Source organism: Sceloporus occidentalis, unplaced genomic scaffold (genome assembly GCF_023333645.1).
Source record: "Sceloporus occidentalis isolate IW3139 unplaced genomic scaffold, rSceOcc1.0.p SCAF_53, whole genome shotgun sequence".
Taxonomy (NCBI): domain Eukaryota; kingdom Metazoa; phylum Chordata; class Lepidosauria; order Squamata; family Phrynosomatidae; genus Sceloporus; species Sceloporus occidentalis.
In genome coordinates, this window is record NW_028317033.1 from 4661149 (window position 1) to 4682848 (window position 21700).

The window sequence follows — 21700 nt, forward strand, 5'->3', positions numbered from 1 at the left end:
GGCCGGGGTGGGGGTGACAAGACCTAAAGACCTAAAGAGTGGACTGAATAAAAGTGCCAGTGCTAGGCTTTCCTCCCTCCATGTGATTGCCGCTTGCTCTCCTGGGATATAGGAAAGCACAATGATTTACACACACATCGCATACACACTGAATAAGGCAGAATGTGTATTACAGAAAACTGCTGAATAACCTACATGACCAAAAGTATGTGGGCACCTGACTCATCACACCTATATGAGCTTGTTGAACATCCCATTCTAAAATTTTGGGCAATAATATATAGTTGCCTCTCCTTCCTTTGCGGGTTAGCAGCCTCCACTTTTCTGAGAAGGCTTTGCACAAGATTTTGGAGTGTCTCTGCAGGAATTTGTGCCCATTCAGCCAAAAGAGCATTTCTGAGGTCTGGTACCGACATCAGCCGAGAAGGCCTGGCTCACAATCATTGTTCAAAGTCATCCCAAAGGTGTTCAATGGGGGTTAAGGTCAGGGCTCTGTGGAGGTCTATACCAAATTTGTCAAACCATATCTTTATGGACCTTGATTTGTACACAGTTGGTCATGCTGGAACAGGAAAGGGCTTTCCCCAAACCGGTGCATACAATTGTCTGAAATATTTTTGTGTGTTGTAGTATTAACTTTCCACTTCACTGCAACTAAGGTTTCCACACCCTGAAAAATACCCCTAGACCATTATCCCCCCTCCACCAAACATTACATTACCATGCATTCTAGTAGGTAGCATTCTCCTGGTATTTATCATACCCAGATTCGTTCATCAGACTTCCATTTAGAGAAGCATGATTTGTCACTCTAGAAAACCTAGAGTTTTCTAGGTTTCCACTGTTTTACATCAGCCTATGCTTGGCATTGCGCATAGTGATCTCTGGCTTGTGTGCAGCTGCTCAGCCATGGAAACCCATTTCATGAAGCTCTCAACGCACAGTGATTGTGAGCAAGTGTGGTCTACAGCTTCGTGGCTGAGCTGTTACTCCTAGATGCTTCCACTTCACAATAATAGCACCTTCAGTGGACCGGGGCAGATCTAGGAAGGCAGAAATTCCGTTAACAGACTTATGGCATCCTATGACATTGCCATGCTTAAAGCCAACGAGCACTTCAGTACAAACCATTCTACTGCCAGTGCGTCTATGGAGATGGTTGTCTACGTGCTTGATTTTGTACACCTTTTAGCAATGGGCATGACTGAAACACATACACTCACGTACTTCTGGTCATATAGTGTATTCCATCTACTACTATAAGGTGTCAGATTTGTCTCTAAATTGAACAGGTTTGCCAGGTGTTACTGCCCCTCTAGTTCAACATGTTATCAGGGTTTATGGTGTCTCTTGTAAAAAAAACTCTCACACTGTCAACCAGTATTCAGACACAACGGTCTGAACAATATCTTATAACACTGAGCTATTTTCACTGTTACAAATACAAGTCTATGGACAATTGGTGATATCTGTCACCAACCTCTGATAAAAGAAGCTCTCTGACTGATAAGTATCTTAGATTCTTTCTTCAGTATATTGACATATGCTTCGAGTGCTGCTAATTTAGCAGAATTTTTAAGATATTTTAGATATAATTTTAAATAAGACACATCAATCACTTGCTTAAAACAGGAGGGCATGGCCTAATATTAGCCCTAAATACTTTCGGCAACTCTCTCTCTCTCTCGCTCTCTCTCTCGCTCTCTCGCTCTCTCTCTCGCTCTCTCTCATATATATATATATATAATCTGTCTATCGACACCATCAAAATAAACCCCTTGGTCAGCAGTAAATGTATCTTGGTTAATAGTTAACATGACAAATTAGAAAAATGCCAAAATAGAACCCTATGTACTAAAAAAGAATAGATATGTGTTTGTAAAGGTTAGATGGCTTGCCTGGTAATTTATATGCAACGAAACCATGTAAGAGTTTTGACGTCTTCAGAGAAAGAGGATGAATAGCTTCTGACATTTTATTTACTGCCACTTTTTAAGAGACTTTGAGACTGATTGACAACTCTTTATGTAACTAAGACATTTAAAAAAAACCCAATATATTCTACATACATACATTTTTTAAAAAACACGCTAAGGGCTGTAGATGAACTCATTTCCAGCAAATATTCTGAGCTCCTAGTATATAGGCAGTCGCAGAGGAAAGAGGGACAGAGTAATCTAGGTCCCAAAGAGGAACGATATGTCTTAAAGAAAGGTGCTTTATATTACAAACAGGGCCAACCCAAGACAAAATGCTGCCTGGGGCGAAGTTTAAAATGCCGCCCCCCCCCCCCCTACTTACCTTTCAGCAGTCCTGTGGCGAGTTTCCCTGCTCGGTCTCGGTGCTGGCTTGTAATGCTGAGCGCCGGAAATTACGTCATCTTCCGACACTCAACATTACAAGCCGGCACCGAGACCGACCTAGAGGGCTCGCAGAGGAGAGAGAGAGGGGCGCCGAGTGGGTACTGACAACTTGGTAAGATAAAACCACTCGGCGCCCCTCTCTCTCTCTCTCTTCTCGGCTTTAAAAAAAAAAAAAAAAAGGGCTTGGGGCGGCAAAAGTGCCGCCTGGAGCGGTTGCCCCACTCGGCTCCATTGTGGGGCCGGCCCTGATTACAAACATAATCTTGTAATATATAGACCAAGGGTAGCCAACAGGGGGTAGTCTTAAATGTGATTTATGGCCCAGTCAACACTTAAAGCAGTTGGAGTTAAATACCTATGAGTGATATGTTAACTTTAATACTGACTCATTGCTGCTTCTTTGTTATTATGCCCTTTTGTAAGAAAACATATGATTAGAAATCTTTAGTATTCCATAATATTAATTATTGATTTTTGTGCAAATTGTGAATTTACAAAAGATATCAGATCTGCACACACACTATTAAAAAATGCATTATAGGCCATACACTGTGTATAAGTAGCATTATAGAATGAAACGTTATTTCATTCATATTACTAGAGTGACAACATTTATTTTCAACCTTTATTTCAGAATTTGGAGGACACTGTACTGAATCCGGAGAGCGTGACGGGAGAGAGGAGGATGACTCTTGAGGAAGAAAGTGGCAGACGGACTCCTGTTCCTGCTCAGATAAGGGAGATTATTATACAGAACCTGAGTGAAGATCCAACAGATCCAACAGGCAGTGAGTTCAAAGACAAATAACTAAAGGAACAGTACACACTAGTAGAGGAGATGTTTAGGAGGGTCTATGGGTAAAATAAACTTTCCAGGAATTTTCCTAAGAATTTGGTGCTATTTAAGCGTTCAAAAGTTACAAAACTACAAAAGAAATAAATCATTTTAGAACACCATTGTTAGGGTAATTGCCTTTCCTCCCATGCTATTGCATATTTTTATAATATAAAACTCATTCATGTATTACACCAAACATTTAATGGGCTCATATTTATCTAATTTATATAATGTTTCCCCAGAATCCCTATTTTCTCACAAATTACTTGGTTTAGACTTTTGAAAACATTCATATTACGGTACATTGTATCATATGGATCATCATTTATTTGTATTAGTACATTTTCTTGTGAATTTGATGTTTCTTTCTGAATGTGTTCTTGTTCTTCAGAGGTTACAGACTCACACCAATACCATGGTCTGCAGGAGGAAAACAGATTGCTACAGGATGAGCTATCTCGTATGAAAGACCTGTTGGAACAAACACGCTACGAGCATGATGAACTCACCATCAAATACAATACATTGGCGGAAAAGGTATAGGAACAATTGCAGTACTATGGTGTGTTACCTTTTGACTTTAAGGGCAGTTGAGGGCCCAAGCCAAGTCCCAACTTTCCTCTTCCCATCTTGGAGGCATGGGGAGGAACAGTAGCTTAGCCAAGCAAAAAGTATGTCAAAGCCTGGTAAAATTTAGTCCAACCCAATGGAGTAGCTCTTTGTGGCACCCATTGAGATAAATGGCAGACCTGTGTGTCTTCAGAGGAGAAGCTCTCAAGGTGACTCACCCACCTCCTACTTTATTTGAATTTTTATGATTTTTCTACCAAAATGATACTGTCTATAAACTTATTAGGGATAAGGATCATTAAAATGTACGTGGTGTACTTGACCTTCTTTGATGTAGTCAGGCTTAACGCCATTCTTAAACTTTACTGCCAACTGCACTACTTTAGTGGCTTCTTAAATTAGGAATTAAAGATCCCCTAAACATTAGTACAGTTAGCTTTATGATTAGTGATATATTTTGGCCTAGGCCTATGGCAGCAGATCTTGGGAGCAGCAGCCCCTCTGCCTCTTCACTGAAGGCTGATCTACTTTTTGGGTCTAGTTGTATATTGCAGGTCTGTGCAGCCACCTGTAGTATGATTTTCATGTAAACTAATTCAGATATTAGACATGTAACAGATGAGGTCTTCATTGGCTTGGTAGTTCTGATGGGTCAAGGGATGATTGGGGGCACTGGCCAGGGCACTACCATTAATATATCAATGCTTACAGTGTCTCACATATGTTAGCAGAGACTGCTGTACTCCATGTCTTTCATACATTAGGGGTTTAGCAGTATTTAATGGTCAGTCTATTTCATATCAATCTCTTTAAGCAATGGCTAAAATGTTACATTTAGATACTCAAGCTCATCTCATTATGCAGCGTGTTTGTCACATATATCCTCATTTCAAGCTCGATGGGCATATCTACCTGTTAGCTGTTTCAGTGCTTAACATATAGTGAGCAAGGTCATGTGACTGCTTTGTGCCCCTGTCCTCTCACACCACAGTTCACATTATTCCCTCCAGCTGTCTTTTTAAATGTGATATACTTTGTATGAAGACATATTTAAGTGAGCATTTCTAATGAAGCATTGGGAAATATCTGCTTCATCATGAAAAAATGTTTATATGAAAGAGAGTGGTCTAAACACATCCAACTGTTTTCTCCCAGTGTCAGAACCGGCGTGAAAGTGAACTGATTTTAGATATGAGGCGTCTTCTTAAGGAGGAGGAGATGGCTTATAAACACAAACTGGCAGCGTTTCAGGATGGGCAACAGAAACAGGCACTGCTTGTACAGAGATTACAGGACAAGGTATTTCTATTTGTGTACTGGAGATAATGTGTGGTGGCCCTCATCGCCACTTAACACCAAACTAATGCAGAAAATCTGTTTGTTTGTGCGTCTTGTGAATGTACACCAGAAAGTGCTCTCAGGTGGTGGGGTGGTGGAATCATGATGAGGTGAAAGAGGGATGGTAAGGATATCTCAATTCTTTAAGACAGTGGGGGTATGGAGGCATAGTGAGGGGATGTCTGAGTGATAGAGATATCTGAACGATGACCAAGGAGGTCCTGGAGTGGAGTAATGGTGTAGAAGAAACTATGATTCAGTCCCAGAATGGATCTTAGTAGATCAGTAAGCATCGGGGCTCAGGAGCTATGACTCGCTATTGGCTGTCAGTCTCCGTGATTTCCCTGGGTCTGCTGAAGACTTAATATACATAGAATCCACAAGGTGTATTTACAGTATTTTTGGACAATGCTTTTCAGCCCATGCCACCTTCACTCTTCACAAAAAATGATTTATTAACTATACTGGTCCAGAAAAGTAGCAAAATTCTCATCTCTCTCTCTTTCCTCTCTCTCTCTCTCTCTTTCCTCTCTCTCTCTCTCTTTCCTCTCTCTCTCTCTCTCTCTCTCTCTCTCTTTCCTCTCTCCACATTAGTTTCTAGATTGAATGATACCTTGTTAAAGTGTAGAGTGATCTAGAACCTTTCATGAAATGTTTTGGAAGCATAATAAAAATGTGGGTTTTGATTGAATGAATGGATCTAGAACCATTAATTTACATATTGTGGTGTTCTAAAAGTTGTTCTTATAACAATACCCAGGTATTGCAATATAAGAAGAGATGTGGAGAACTAGAGCAACAGCTTTTGGAGAAAACACGTGAAAATGAAGAGCAAAAATCAGCAGTAAGTGTAACGCACACAGTGCCATAACTATTACTAACTGTATACTGTATCTGTTTAGATTTTACTTATACAATGTCTACTCTGTCAGGCTACCCTGACACAAGTGTCCAGTGTTAAAACTCAATGATTTTATTACATCAGAGCTGTAATTGTAATTAAACCCGTCAACTAAATTTATAAGTCCAGTATCTGGATACAGAAACCTTTTCGGAAGGGAAGCTAATCAATGATTTATATGTAGCATTCCAAAAAGCTTCTGCATGGAAAAATAAGCAGTATACAAAATTTATGTTTTTCGTGGAAAAAAGTAACCACAACAACCAAATACACACCAAACAATTTAATAATTTCTTGTTTAGGCCACTTTGTATCCCATTGCAAGACATGCACACAAACAACGGGTAAAGCAGGCTCGTATAATTAAAAATAGTTTATTTCTTTTATCAAACATTTTTGCCATGTGAATCGCATTGATGCAGATGATGCAGATGCATATTTGTGACATCAGAGAGCGCCGGAAATACTACATCATTGACAGGTTTTACAGAACATGTTGAACCCATGTTTTCGCAATGCTAGGAATGTGAAAGATATTTTTGAATATTACACCCAACAAGTCTGAATAAGTCCTGTCTTTAATTTACAAGATTAAAACTATATAAATACCACAGAGATGCCCCATTTGTTATGTGTCTTGTATTGTTTGAATGGGGGTGTCATTCAGTCATGTCCTCTGAATCCGGCTTTCATTTGGATGCCGGTGTTCATCAGTGTCAGCCACGTAATGTCAATGGAAAATAATATGTTTAATCTGTGTCCGAATGGTTTGTTAGCTTCTCGTTCAGGTATTTAGAGAATTGTTAAAAAAATGCACAGTCAGTGGAAAGAATTTTTAAAATATGGATGTAGGATTAAAAAAACATCAGACTGCCTGCTAACACTAGTCTACTGCAGAGACATATTGCGGCATGAAAAGCATTGATCCTCGTGTTAGTATGTGTTAGTAGTTAGTCTATGTATTTTAAAAATGAAACCCCTACTTACAGTACAATGTCTTCCAAATGGAAATTTTGGAAATGTAAAGAGAGGAAGACTTAAATCACTGTGTGCCTCCAGCCTAAGTGCACTGCGTTGAAATAAGTTGAAATAAAATTTAGTGACTTCAGTCTCGCTTCTCGCTTTTCATTTCTTATGGCGCCTATGGAGTAATAAGTGTGGACTCCTGCGCCATGAAAATGAGATCCCATTATGGAAAGTATATGGCAGGCATTTTCACTACAGTCTCTGTCTTATTCCACTGAGACCATACATTTAGAAAGATAATGAGGAAAAGTTGTTGGTACTGATTAAATGTGAAAACTAACAGGAAAAAATAACTAAAAAAGCTTTACATTTGGTGAATGCATTCCCCCTGTCATATTAAGCATGTGAATATCACAGAACATAGCATTATCTATAGCTAAAAATGATACTTTGACCATAATATGTATATGATGAGTGTCACCTTTATATAACTTCGGTAGAAATAAAAATAAAAAATAAATTCAAAACGTAAATATATAATATAACTTTTTTTTTTACGCACTACATGCGTTCCAGGAGATGCTTTCAGCCTAATCTCCTGCGAAGTAGTGCGCATGCTTGGATACTCGCCGCCAGCTAGCTTCACTGCCATTTAAGTTTTTAAAATAAATATATAAATATATAAATACCTAAAAACTAAATGCCACAAACAATGGGAATTCGATCCCACAAGAACCATAAAAGCTTAATATTTTTTTTTAATATTTTTAATATATAAATAAAAAACACCTTTTTGGTTTAAATTAATATATTAAAGGTTACGTTTTGGGGGATTTTGTACATAGAAGTACCTACAAAATGCTCTAATATGCATTTTTTGTTAGTGTGATCGTATGGGGCATTGAACCTGCACACGAAAGTTTTCCTATTGCAACTGACATGTTCATAATCAGTACTTCCAGGCTTGCATTTATCACAGTAAAGTAATATCTAGTTTAAAACTTAGAAGCGGGCCTGGTTTACTGTTAAGCTTTTGTCATAGGAAAAGCATAAACACTTAATTCACTTTCTAATGATGAAATATGTCAGCGTACCTTGCACAATAATTTTGTATTGAAAAATTAAACTTATGCGTGCATGAAAAAGTTTCCGTTGTGGTCGCAAGGTGTTGGGATGACAGTTTGATATCTGCACCGGGTATTTGTAAGAGAATTATTAAGACTAATATATTTCTGTCCTATATTATAACAGTTTCAGGCTCGTTTGGGTTCAGCAGAAGCTGCCATGAACAGACAAGAGGAGGATCACAAGAGAGATCTAAGGAGAACTGTGGCCCAACTAGAAGAGGAGCGTCAAAGGTATATACCAAGCCAAAAGAACGGATTCATTTCAAAATAATTAGAGCCCCAACCAGGGCCAGATTGGAGATGACGTACATGCTGCCCACCAGGCATTTTCCCGGTTTGCCTAATGGCCAGCTTGGGTTTCAGCCAAACTAAAGTATTTTGTAACACTTTCGTTTCAAAACTACATTAATATTCTGTAAATAAATATTTAATATTTTTAGTGCAGCTAAATAATAAAATACAAAAAAATTTAAGTGTAGTAAATGTCCTTTGTTTTTACCAGTTCTAATTGATAATAATATCTACCAACATTGAAAAGGTAAAATTTGAAAACATATTCCAGTGTAACATTAAAATATTTTTGAAATGTATAACGACTTAATTGATGGGACTACTTCAAAGGAAGGAAATGGTGGACTTCCGCTAAGACCCAATACATTTCTGAGATGTAGTTCAATTGAATAACTCCGATGTGGTTAAAAATCATTTAAGAAGTTTATGGCACAAATAAACTAAACTAAAGAACACACTCTCCTGTTTGCATACAGTGACTATATTCTAGTGCATGCTAAAAGGACTCCAGTGTGCATTAAAAAATACAGTTTCTGTGACTAGACTGTTTCTTTGTTCATGTCAAAATCAAAAGGGAAATAGCACCCACAATTGCCACAATAACTCGTATGTCATATTAAAATGAACCAAAGTGGCCTTGTTGCGTCAAGACAAGAACCGCAAAGCTAAGATGTATGATATCATGTTAGTAGAACGACCTTTGTCTGTGTGGATGTGCCCTTTGGTCTCTTTTGGGTCTATTTATTAAAAAGTTGAGTGGTTGGTTTAACTTTACTGACCAGACTCGCCTTCATTTGCACGCTCTTGTATGATAACACTTGCAAAACCCACTCACAGGTTCCCTAATCTGCTAGTTATTTGCAGTTTACGGTTTACAAGCACCTGCAAATGTAAATTTTGGTTGTTACAGGCATGGGCATGTGATTTCAATGTGACCTCCCTAGGACCCCTTATTAACTGAGGGGGGGGGTGATAATTTTCCTCTCTGTGAGTGGTTGGGGGTAATTAGGTAACCCTTGGGGGTTAAATAATTAAAAATGCCTTTTGAAAGGCATGGACCCTCAGCCGTGCCTTCCCTCGCCCCATATACCCTTCACAGTTGGAAGAGGGTTAAACATTAAAAAGAATGCTCCTAACTATTATGCTACACTCTTTTTATATTATGTGTTATAATAAAATTATTTAAGTGGCAAGAATAACTAGTAACTAATAACAGGAAGCATTATTGCATCTTTCCCAACAGGAGTAGCAGCCTTTTATATGACAACAAGACCCTGCAAAAGCAAATAGAACTGCTGACGTTAGCCAATGAGAGACTGGATACCGAGCTTACGTTTCATCTCCACCAATCACGCGGCGGTGCAGAGTCTGAGTGCAGAGAGGAAAGCAAGGTACACAAACCCCGGGAAATCAGACCTGGACTGGGCATTGGGCACACAACGCAAATGGCTGGTAGCCCACTCATATGCTTTTGGGTGATGTGGGGAGTCGGAAGCATATAGAACAGTCTTTTGGAATGGTAGACATTCCTGAAATGGTTTTAAGTCCTAAAATTGTCTTCCCCTTAATAAATGTTATAATGGATACACCACAATTGGCACATTTCACTTGTGAACGCAGCTCTGTTTGTCATCAATGTGTATGTGCATTCACTAACACAAAATGTGTGTAGAGCTGGTCTGCATTTGAACATGATAGGATTAGCTTGAACCCTACAAATCTAAAAAGAGCTGAGTCTCTTTATTGTACAGTAACGGCTTACAAATTGCTGATTTGCTTGGCCTTCACAGCCGGTTTTATTCAAGTTCCAGCTAAGCTTTTAGACGCTAAATTCTGTTTTTTGGCCAGTACTGCCCTCTCTAATGAGCCATGATAATCAGGAAAAAATGTTATTCTATTAGTGAGGACCAAAAAAATACGCAGCTGTATGTTGTGGTTACTTAAAAGATATGACATTCTTGGGGAACAATGTTCTGTTTATACACTTGGTAGACTGCATTGAGTGATGTATACATGTTTTAGGAAAATGTTTTAACCCTTAGGACACACAAGGAGGGCACAATGCACAAAAAGTTGCACAATCATCCCAAAGAAATTTATGGTATTCAATTGCAATTCTCCTGTCTCTTATGAACTCTTCCGACTTTGATCCTCACAGAGTTTTACTGAGGGCCCGAGTGATGAGCATAGGAGATATCTGGAAATACTTCGCCTGTCGTCGGTTCTGCGTGACAAATTCATTCAACTGCGTTCATCAACTGAGAAGTAAGGAAGGCTGTAGGGATGTGGCCAGTTATATCATACTATGGTAGCACACTGTTGTAGGACACCACATGGTCACGAGGAGTAAACTGACTTGCACACAATAGGAATACCCAATAAAAGTAGTTTACATTTTAACAGATAATTACAGGTGTAGTGCCTGCTTATAGTATGAAATCACGAACCAAGAAATTTCCGCAGATACATCTGGACATCGGCCGAAAGGTGCCGTTTTAATCTTTAGGTCCTGGTTGTAATCACGATGCCCTGGGACATTACCTGAAAGTGATAACAGAATGACATGGCATAGCTTATAGTAATTCTTATAATATACTTCTGGAGCTGAGATGCTACACTAAAGATGCACTAGTATTAGTCTTACACACTGCATTGTTCTCCACTCAGAAAACTGGCTGAGATGAAGGAAGACGTTTCACGTGGCTCACGGCGTGTGAACACAGCCTGTCTGAATCTAGACTCCAACCAGAAGCTTTCTCAGAATGAAGCTGGGGCATCCCTACGTTCAGCCTTCCTTGAACAGGAGCTCCGGGACAAGTTGCGCCATATGTCCCACATGCAGACCCAATGGAATATAGAAAAAGTAGAGCTGAACTCCAGGTAACAAAACCCAGTCTACAAATTACCATTTGAACTTGTTTCCTTTGCAGTTTAGACAGAGCTGGGTTATGAATCTACAGGCTCATAAACAGAGAATAAGTGGTCCCAGTGGGTTTGCACAACCTATGGTTATCTCTGTGGCCCAAGTCAGAGCTGCCCACTTTGCCAGATGCCCTAAACAGTAGTCTAGGTTGCCTCCTTCTGCTACTCATCTACTGCTGCCACGTATGGATTTTTTTGGTTTGGTCCAAAATGGCATTGATTAGTCAGGACTTGGTCTGCCAGACATCTGGCTGTTTGTGAAGACTTGTCTCCGACAATATAGCTCTGGTAAAAGGCAGTATACTCTTGTCTGAGTAACAGGGCTGGCAGAAATTGTTGTAAACATTATCACCCCGTTCCTTTAAGTTGATGAGGATGCATGTAAGACAAGCCATGAAATCTTGACACACTTCTCGGAAGCCGGATCAATGGCTTTCTTTGTCTCATAATCCTCTGACAACTTCTTGTGAAAGCGATGGTATTACAAGAGTGCGGTGTGTGATTCATTGCCGAAATCTGCAGCTTGAACATCAAACTAGTAAATTCTTAATAAACCCAGGAATTTTAATACCATCTTAGAAATACCGCTGTAACTAATGCACAAAATGTCCATAATATCATGTTGTTACTGGAATACTTATGTCTTTCCCTGGACTTTAACCTAGTGCAGCAAATTGTTGTGCAACTTGTTGGTAGCTGATGTGTCCACCCAAAATACAAATGGCCACAGCTGTGGACAGCGTGAAACGGTTGTCTCCTGTTATGATACAGCCCATACTGGGCACGGTACCCTCTGTAATTAGATGAGTGTTTACCGTATACATTATCTGTCAGAATCTTGCCTTTTAAACTTTCAAAAATATGTATAACACGAGGGCTAACGCTGGATCTTGTAGCTTTAGCTGCATTCCTGGACTATTTTGGTGTCACCAGGGCTTGCTTGGTTTAAGCAGAAAGCAGCAATATGGCCGTGGAAGGTGTGATCTGGTGTCTCACTGGGCTCCGGAGGTTTGATGAAGCATCAGCTTTTTGTAAAAACAGCTTCATGTATATATTATTTAGTTCCAAACACTTCTGAAAAAGCGGCGTTGGCATATAGAGAGAGAACATAAAGATATCTCTGTGAGATATATCCTAATGAAGAAGGAGAGATAGGAGGGGAAAAGGAAAAGAGAGAAAAAAGAAGGAAGAAAAAAAAAAAAATCTCTCAATTTTATGATGGCTTCAAAAAAAGCGGCTGAAAAACTTACAAGAAGAGACAAAAGAGAGGACAGGAACGATAGACCGGATAAAAGATTGTCCTTTCCAAACCTGAAAAAGAAAGCTCAGATGCAGAAATTGCAATGAATAGATCGAGTTCGGGTGAAGAAGAACAACATAGTATGACTCTACCTCGCCTCGATCCGATTCCACAAATCCAGGAGTACCTGAACACTGCACTTGACAAACAGTTTGAAAGGATAAAACAAGAAATACATTTACAGATTCAAGATTTGAGAACAGATTTTTTGGCGCTCGCTACTAGAGTCAAAGCAAATGAAGAGAAAATTGAAAATTTATTAATGACGGATCTAATGCATCAGGATGACATCAAACAATATAATATGAAAATTTATATCATTGAACAAAAATTGGCAGACCTAGAGGATCAATCACGACGATTAAATTTGAGGATTAGAGGGATAGCTGAAACCCTCTCTAAAGAGCATTTGGAAAAACATCTTAAGGAATATCTATTAAAAATCGGAATACATCAAGAAGATCAGACGTTAATGTGGGAACGGTGTCATAGGACGATGAAACCATCGAATCTACCATTAGAGACTCCTCGAGATGTTCTAATTTGTTGTACAGACATGCGTACAAAGGAAAAAATATTGAGAGCACATAGAGAAGCAACACCACAAGAACCATTTAAAAATATAAAAAAATTTCCGGACTTATCCTATCACACGCGCATGAAGAGGCGGCAATATGCATATTTAACCGAAATCTTAAGGCAAAAGCAAATTCGCTATCGATGGGCGTTCCCAGTGAAAATGATTCTAACTTATGAGTATAAAACGTGGATGCTTGACTCACCTGAGAATCTGAAAAAGTGGCTATTAGAGCATAAACTAATAGCAACAGCTAATTCTTAATGTCGGAGGGTTTTTCTCTCTTTTTTTTTTTTTTGGAACTACTTAATTATTTATAAATTTGGGGTATCGCTATATAAAATGGAATGATTATATGGAATATGGATCTAGATATAAATTAATAATATATATAAAAGTAGGGAATTCACAATACACTAAAAATAGACTACACACTATGGTGGTATTAGGTAATATTGCTAACTACAAATAGATAAGATTGATAACACTTAATAGTTTTAAACCTCGGATATTGTTATATTTCTAAATTCTGGATATTATCATATAATATAAGTTTGGCTATGATAGTTATAGACTATGGATATAAAAGAAGATAAGACACTGAAAAATGGTCACTAAGGATTATTAAAGTAGATACACATAGGGGATGTGATATTAGTCGTATAAGTTTTTAATCACCTACAGCTATACCCAATTATTATTTTGTTTTATTTATTTTTTTTCCCTCACTATTTACTATCTATTGTATTGAGGTATTGCTATATTAAATGGAATGAAATATGGAATATGGATTTAGATATAAATCAGTAACATAAAAATAAGGAACTTATAGTTCATCAGAATAAGAGTACACAGTTTGATAGTATTAGATAATATTGTTGAAAATTAATAGAAGAGATCATAAAAGGGAATTATTTCATTGAATATAGATTTGGATATAAATTAAACACATATAAAACTGGGGAATCTATAATACACTAAAATAAGACTACATAGTTTGGCGGTATTAAGGAATGTTGTTAACTATTAATTGACGAGATTGATATAATATTTCTAAATTCTCGGATATTATTATATTTTTAAACCTTGGACACTATTACATAAGTCTTGCCATGACAACTATAGACTATTGATAGAAAAGAAGATAAGATATTGAAAATTGGTCACTAAGTATCCCCAAAGTAGGTACACATAGGGGGTGTGATATTAGTCTAAAGGTTCTTTTTTTTATTATTTTTTTTATTTTTTATTTTAAATATATAAATATAGCAGAGTAACAGCAGTATCAAACGACAACAATAGTAATAGTTCGGCATTTAACACGTGTTCAAATAGCGTGTTCACTTAACAACTGTTACAAATTTAGTTCTCTATCATGTTGTTACTGTTATCAATACAGATATTATCTTAAATAGCTCTTTCCAAGTATGTTGTAGCAAATTACACTTCCACCATATATGAGCGTATGTGCCCTTTTCCACTTCACATCTTCAACATGTAGATGTGGCGTTCCGATTAAATTTAGCTAGTTTCACGGGTGTCATATACCATCTTAATGTAGTCTTATAATGGAGTTCTACCATGTTTAAGCAATGAGAAAATCTGCTGACTTCCGCTAAACTGTTTATCCAACTTTTCTGATCTATTAAGGTTCTAAAGTCTTGTTGCCAAGACTTTAGAGCAGAGTTTTCGAAAGGGGTTTCCAGTGCTTCCAACAAAAGATACCACTTCCTCATACTTTTAGTGATTACTTCTAACGAGAACATATCAATTATTTTTTGGCTCCTCAGTAATTTACCTCCCTCATATAATGGGTCTTTAGGTAATGGCTAATTCTATACACAGTAAAAAGTTCTGTGTTACCCAGTTTAAAATCTTCCTTAAGGCGGGAAAGAGAATTGATTTTATTTAAGGTATATATATCTCCTATTCTCTTGTTTCTGAAATTCTCCCAGTTTCTAAAACTTAATTGTAGGATGTTGTTTTGAAGGGCTTCTAACGGAGCCGACAGAATAACTTTATCTTGAAGTCCTATGCGGAGTTTAAAACGGCTCCAGAACTCTATAGCGCTTTTAAAAGATATGAGGAGTATATTAATAATTGATTTTATTTTATCCTGATGTTTCCAGAGTATGCATTCTAAATTTGCCATACCTATCAGTTCTTGTTCTATCGAGAATTAATCTTCCTTAGGGCTATTTTTATATTCTAACTTCATTATATGAGTTAATATACTAGCCTGAGCATATCTTTCTAAACTTGGTACGTTTAATCCTCCCTTATTTCTGCTGGCATAGAGAACTTTTTTTGATATTCTGGGCTTTTTGTCTGCCCATATGAATTTTTCGATGTTTTTTTGAAACACTTGAATCCATAAAGGAGGCAATTTAATAGGAATCATCCGCAGTAGGTAAAACCATTTTGGGATTATATATGCTCTTATGACGTTCATTCTTCCCAACCAAGATATAAATAGCCCTTTCCACTCTGCTGTTTGTCTTATTAATTGATTACGAAGTTTCCCATAATTAATATCTATTATTTGCGTTATTTTGAGGGGAATAACGATTCCTAAATATTCAAATTTTATAGCCTCCCATATGAAATCATAGTCTTTCTCAAGTCTCGTTTTTATCTGTTCAGGTAAATTCGCTATAGCAGCTTGAGTCTTCCTTGCGTTTAATTTATAATTGGAGAATTTACTAAATGTTGTAATTTCAGCTTACTTAGCGAGTTAACAGGGTCATACAATGATATTAATATATCGTCCGCATACATTAGTCTATAAATTCTGAATTAATTATAGCTATAGCCAATTTTTATTTTTTTTATTTTTTTTGGTTGTTCAGCCCAGGGCCCCAAACTGCCATTTTTGAGATGGCAAAACATTTCTGCAATATAGGGGGTGATTGTAGAAGTAGGCAGTGTGACGCGGTGTCACACTACCTACAAATATATGTGTTTTATATGTTGTGTAATTGTTGTATTCTTATTTATGTTTATTCCAATGTTATACAATCCAAGTTCTGTATGAAGCGGGTTAGACAGATTAAGCACAACATTTTTAATGGGCCTGATTAGATTCGGCACAATTAATACTCAAGGGCTTAATTCCCCACAAAAGAGATTTTTAGCTCTCCAGAGATTGTGGAAAGAGAAGATAAACGTTGTCTTTTTGCAAGAGACACACTGGCGAACAATAGATAAAATTAATATAAAAAATCAGAATTATCCCCTATACGTAGAGGCATCTTTGAAAACAAAAAAAAGGGGCGGGGGTAGCAATTTTATTCTCTAAAGATATAGATGTAAAAATCAAACATATGGAAACAGATCTAGATGGTCGTTATATTATAGCTATAGTAGAGATAAACAATATGACACTAACATTACTCAACATATATGCACCTAATAGCTCTCCTGTTATCTATTTAACAAACATTTTGGGAAAAAACTTAAAAATAAAACAAGGCCCATTAATATGGATGGGAGATTTTAATTGTGTGTTGGACCCCCATTTAGATAAAAGGTTGTTTAAAAAGTTACACATAGAGCGAAGTATTATTTCGCAAGCAAATAGATTTCAATCTCTACTAAATAGACATAGCCTATATGATATTTGGCGTATATTACACACAACTGAAAGAGATTTTACTTGTTTCTCTAAAACACATTGTGCTTATTCCCGTATAGATTTAATTGTGGGAGATATCGGGTTGACATCAAAAGTTAAAAACACAAAAATTCATGAAATTACGTGGTCAGATCATAACTTGGTAACTATGGACATAGAAGATTCTGTGAGAAAATTGACTTCGGAATGGAGGCTACATCTTAATCTAATAAGGAAAAATGCAGATATTGAATATATAAAAGAAAACGATGTAGAAAATATGTCTGCATCTAATTTATGGTGTACATATAAAGCAGTAATAAGGGGACACTTTGTTAAATTAGCGGCACATATTAAAAAAAAAAAAGCAGAAGCCAAATTATCTGATTTATATATAAATTTATTTCAGCTAAATAAAATCAACAAACAGACTCCTTCCAAATTAATTACTGAGAAAATTGAAGCTATAAAGACTAAGATAAACACAAAAGTTATGGAACAGAGCAATAAAGTGCTGATGGCACTTAACTCTAAAAGATATTATAAGGGAAATAAAGCAGACAAAATGCTCACGAACCTGTTAAAAAAGAGAAGAGAAAAGAGAATTATTTCTAAAATATCATATAAAGGCAACACCCTGATGGACCCGAATAAAATAGGCCAAGCATTTAATGATTACTATAAAGCTTTATATAATTTATCGGACAATGCAACAGAAATAGATATTCAACATTATTTCCCAGTGAGACTCTTTCCTAAGATCTCGGAAGAAGCCTTGCTAGGTTTAAATGATCAAATCACCCTGGAGGAGGTCCAGAACAGAATTTGAGAGTTAAAACAAAAAAAATCACCAGGTCCTGACGGCTTTGATTCAAGTTTCTATAAGTTATACATAGAGGAACTCTCCCCATACTTGGTAAGGTTAAAAAAAAAAAAAGAACAGCTTCATGTAAGCTGACAAGCTGAATGTTTGAAATGTAATCTAATCAAGGCCACAAGGCCGATAATTATGGACCATGATTAAAGGAGGTATATAGGAAACATATACCTGAGAGAGGTTGGAGTATGAGTAATGGATATTGGAGAAATGGAAGATTAGAGGGAAGGTTTGTGAAAGCAAACAAATATGTCATACATTGTGGAATTTTTAACACATGTTCATATGAATTTGATGTATTGTTTTAGGTTCTGTTCTAAAGTAAAAAGGGTATCAAACTCAGAATCCCTACGTCACACAGCAGCCATTTACCACTAGATACCGAGTGTAAAATGGCCACCATACAGAAGTTGTCCTAGCAAATGCCTAAAACCTGCAAGCGCAGCTAACAGAACTTAAACCCACCCATGAACAAGGTGCCGATTTGCGCATAGTGTGAAAAATCTAAGCCTGGCTTACACTGAAAACATTTTGCGCATGTTTATTACTAAATACAGAGGTTTGTAACAGCAGGGCCGACATCTTCCTAATGATAAAAAGGAGTGAGGCCTGCATGGTTGCCTTATCCACAGAGACACGCCACTTTATTCATTGCGGAAGGAGCTAATGTTAGGATTAATCCCAGTTTGAAACACAGAAGAGTCATTGAGGGTTAATGTATTTAGGATATATGTGACAGTAATAGATGGTTTGGTTGGGTGGCAGAGTAGTGAATGTGTAAAAGGGATCTGCCATGGCTTGGAGCTGAATGTAGTGAGAATTAAATGTGACAGAGAAATAGGCTGACTTGGCAAGCAAACACGCAGTATTGTGGCAAAGATATTTTTGAAGCACGGTCAAAACTGCCTGCCAACGTCACGCTGGCGTTCTGTTATATTATATTGATTTATATAGCGCCAGCAGATTCTGTAGCTCTTGTTAAATGTTTTCATGGTCCCCTATTTTAACAAACTATTTAAAATGGCAATCACATTAACAAATATTGGTACAGAAGTAGAAGAGAGCCCTGCTCGTGCAGTTGGATTATAAAGGTGTAATTGGAGGACGTCTGGCTGTAAATTTATTGTATCTTTCCTATAAATATTTGACCATACATGCCCATATGTTCCAAAAAACAATATAATCATAATCCAATAATATAGAAAAAAAAAAAGCTGAAAGCAGACCCTGGTTAATAACCCTCTTAATATACTCTGGCGCCAAATAAAAACTGTTACTGTATCTTCAGTGCCAGCACATCAGAGCTGTCAGGATGTAGTAAGCGTGTCTTGCGTCAGTTTTGGCATTGATTTATTGTGGTGGCATGAGTTTTGTGATGAAGAGGAATGTTCTGGAGTCATCCGAGATGCAAATGTTACATTCCCTTTAATACCAAAAGTAATGACTTAAAATAAGATTTTTACAGGTTGCAAAAGCTGGCTGCGTTACATTCACATTAGCATAGCTTTCTGGCGCGCTCTAAGTCACCTCCTGATGCTATCCTGCTTCTATTGACAGGATCACCGCTCTGACCGAGCGAGTGGAGAAACTGAAAGACGAAAATAGTAAGAAGGAAAAGGACATGCAGAGGCTGGTGAGTGCAATGGAGCAGTAACGTGACTACATTTAGACGTTTTCTTCATCAGAAGTACAGTTCTTTGCACGATACCCCTGGGATCTAATGCTAGACTAGAGATTATATAGAAAGAGATGACTTTACTTCACTGATTGCTGCTTAGATGGAGTATTTGGTCTCACTCTCCACTATTACACACTGGGGCTTTTCAGTTTATACTGTCACTTGCAGGCATTTAATATTCAAGAAATGAATGAAGCAATACCGTTAACATAAGGTTATAGTTATTGGCACTTTCTTTCCTGTGAAATATATATATATATATATATATATATATATATAGGACATAACTTATGCATACTACGCAGTGAGTTTAAGGTGCTTTTCTGAGCTGAGATCGCAGATGACTATCTAAGTTTGCTTAATTGATAACAAGATATTGTTGTTCAGTTTGACTGTTCTGGGTCATTGTACTAACCAAATATTTCATAGCAGACTGTTAAGTTAACATACAGGACAATATTATGAGTACTTGCGTACTTTTCTGGCCATCTTTTGGGAAAGATTAACATCAGAACAAATATTTATGGGTCTATTAATACCATTATTTTAGTAATGAAAACAAGAATCCAGCAATCACGCTCTTCAATGGCCATGGAAACTCTTTAATGGGACACTCCAGTCATTATGCGTATTTTAATGCAAATGATACCTAAGAAGCCCCTTTAAATTTATATGGTGCCCCCCCCCCTTAAAAATGTCACCAAATCTCAGTATGGCCAGAAAAGCAGGATTTTTTTATTATCCCCCGGGACATATTCATAAAAAACGATAGTGGTTGGCTCCTGTCTAAATTTATAAAATCTCTTTTATTTACAGGAGAACATCGGGTGTGAACTGAAATCGGTTCAAAAACAGCATGACTTGCTGCGTCAAGTGCTGAATGCTATCTGTCAGGTACATAGAAAACTATAACCCAAATATTTTATATTTCAATAACCGATCAGCTCTAACAGCAGTATTTCCTTTAGTACTGTGAATGCCCTAACACAGAAATAATCCTTTAATTGTGTTAACTATTGCCTCATCTTACTTTGTGACACAAAAGCGGTTGCCATATAAAGGTTTCTGTGCTTTTGTATATCATATTACACACCAGAATATACCTAGAGCTTACTTTCTAATGCATAGATACATCAAATGCTTACAAATAATACCCCTGGGTTGCTGCTAGAATAGTAATGACCAGTAAGTACACAAAACAAAAATCCAGATCATAACCAGCAAATGACTTTAAAAAACACCCACTAAAGGCATAAATATTGGGGATTCCATCACACCAAATGGCTATATATTGCTTAGCCCAATATTTATGCCTTAGGTAGGTGTTTTTGAACGGCATTCGCTGGGTATGCTCTCAATTATCGCTTTGTTTTGTGGAAAGCTGCATATGTTGACAAGTGTACAAAAAATAATAGAAAATAATAGATAATAGACATCACATACACAGGGTCTCTAAACATTTCGGTATACTGTATTTGATATTTTTAAGATTGTGGCCTTAATTGAAGGCAAACCTTGAGTTAAGCACCCATTTTTTAAACTTTTTAGAACTTTAACTATTGCAATATTTATTGTGCTTTCCCGACTCTTTCATTTTTATATAAATGTTTATTTACTTAGAATGCACAAGTAATGTTATGCGTAAGTGGAACACTGCCTACATTTTCCATACAAGTTGGACAATTTGATTATGTACATGCATAATTTAAATGTGGACACTGAGTAGACATTGTAGACATCGAGTATGTGGAGATGCTCAAATTCATGCTTATATGCACTTTATTGGGTTCTTCTATTTCCAGGTTTGCCAAGCTGATTCTGATCTAGATTCTACGGATGTGGAGTATTTGGGAGAACAAGTGACAGGTGAAATGAGAGAGACTCTGTCACCGTCTCATAGAAGACCCCCCACTTGCAAATGGGCTCTATATACGCATGATGTAGCTTTCAAGACTGTACAGAACGCACTGCAGAAACATCAGCAGACGGAGAAGGTAAGGAAGCGTCAGGAGAAGGTTACACAACATTCTTCTGCATGTGTGATCCACAGCAGACTGATACCGGTTTTATAGCATATATCTAATAAACACACATTTTGTGACATGTGTAGCAACAGTCTCTGTAATTCCAGATGCCACTTTGTCATTATTCCTCTTTAGGATCTACGCTCAGAGCTTAGAAAGGTGCAGGAGTTGCTGGATGCTACAAAGGAGCAGCTCCAAGGTTCAGAGCACCAAATACAAGACATGACAGTAGAGAAAAAAGAGATCTGTAACATCCTAGAAGGAGCAAAACAACAATACCAGCGGTGTCAAGTGAGCCACGAAGCACTAACCAGG

General features: G+C 37.3%; 1 pseudogene; it reads left to right on the forward strand.

Annotated features, from left to right (window-relative positions):
- Window positions 1-21700, forward strand: part of LOC149288256 (uncharacterized) — a 60208-nt pseudogene that overhangs the window by 18831 nt on the left and 19677 nt on the right.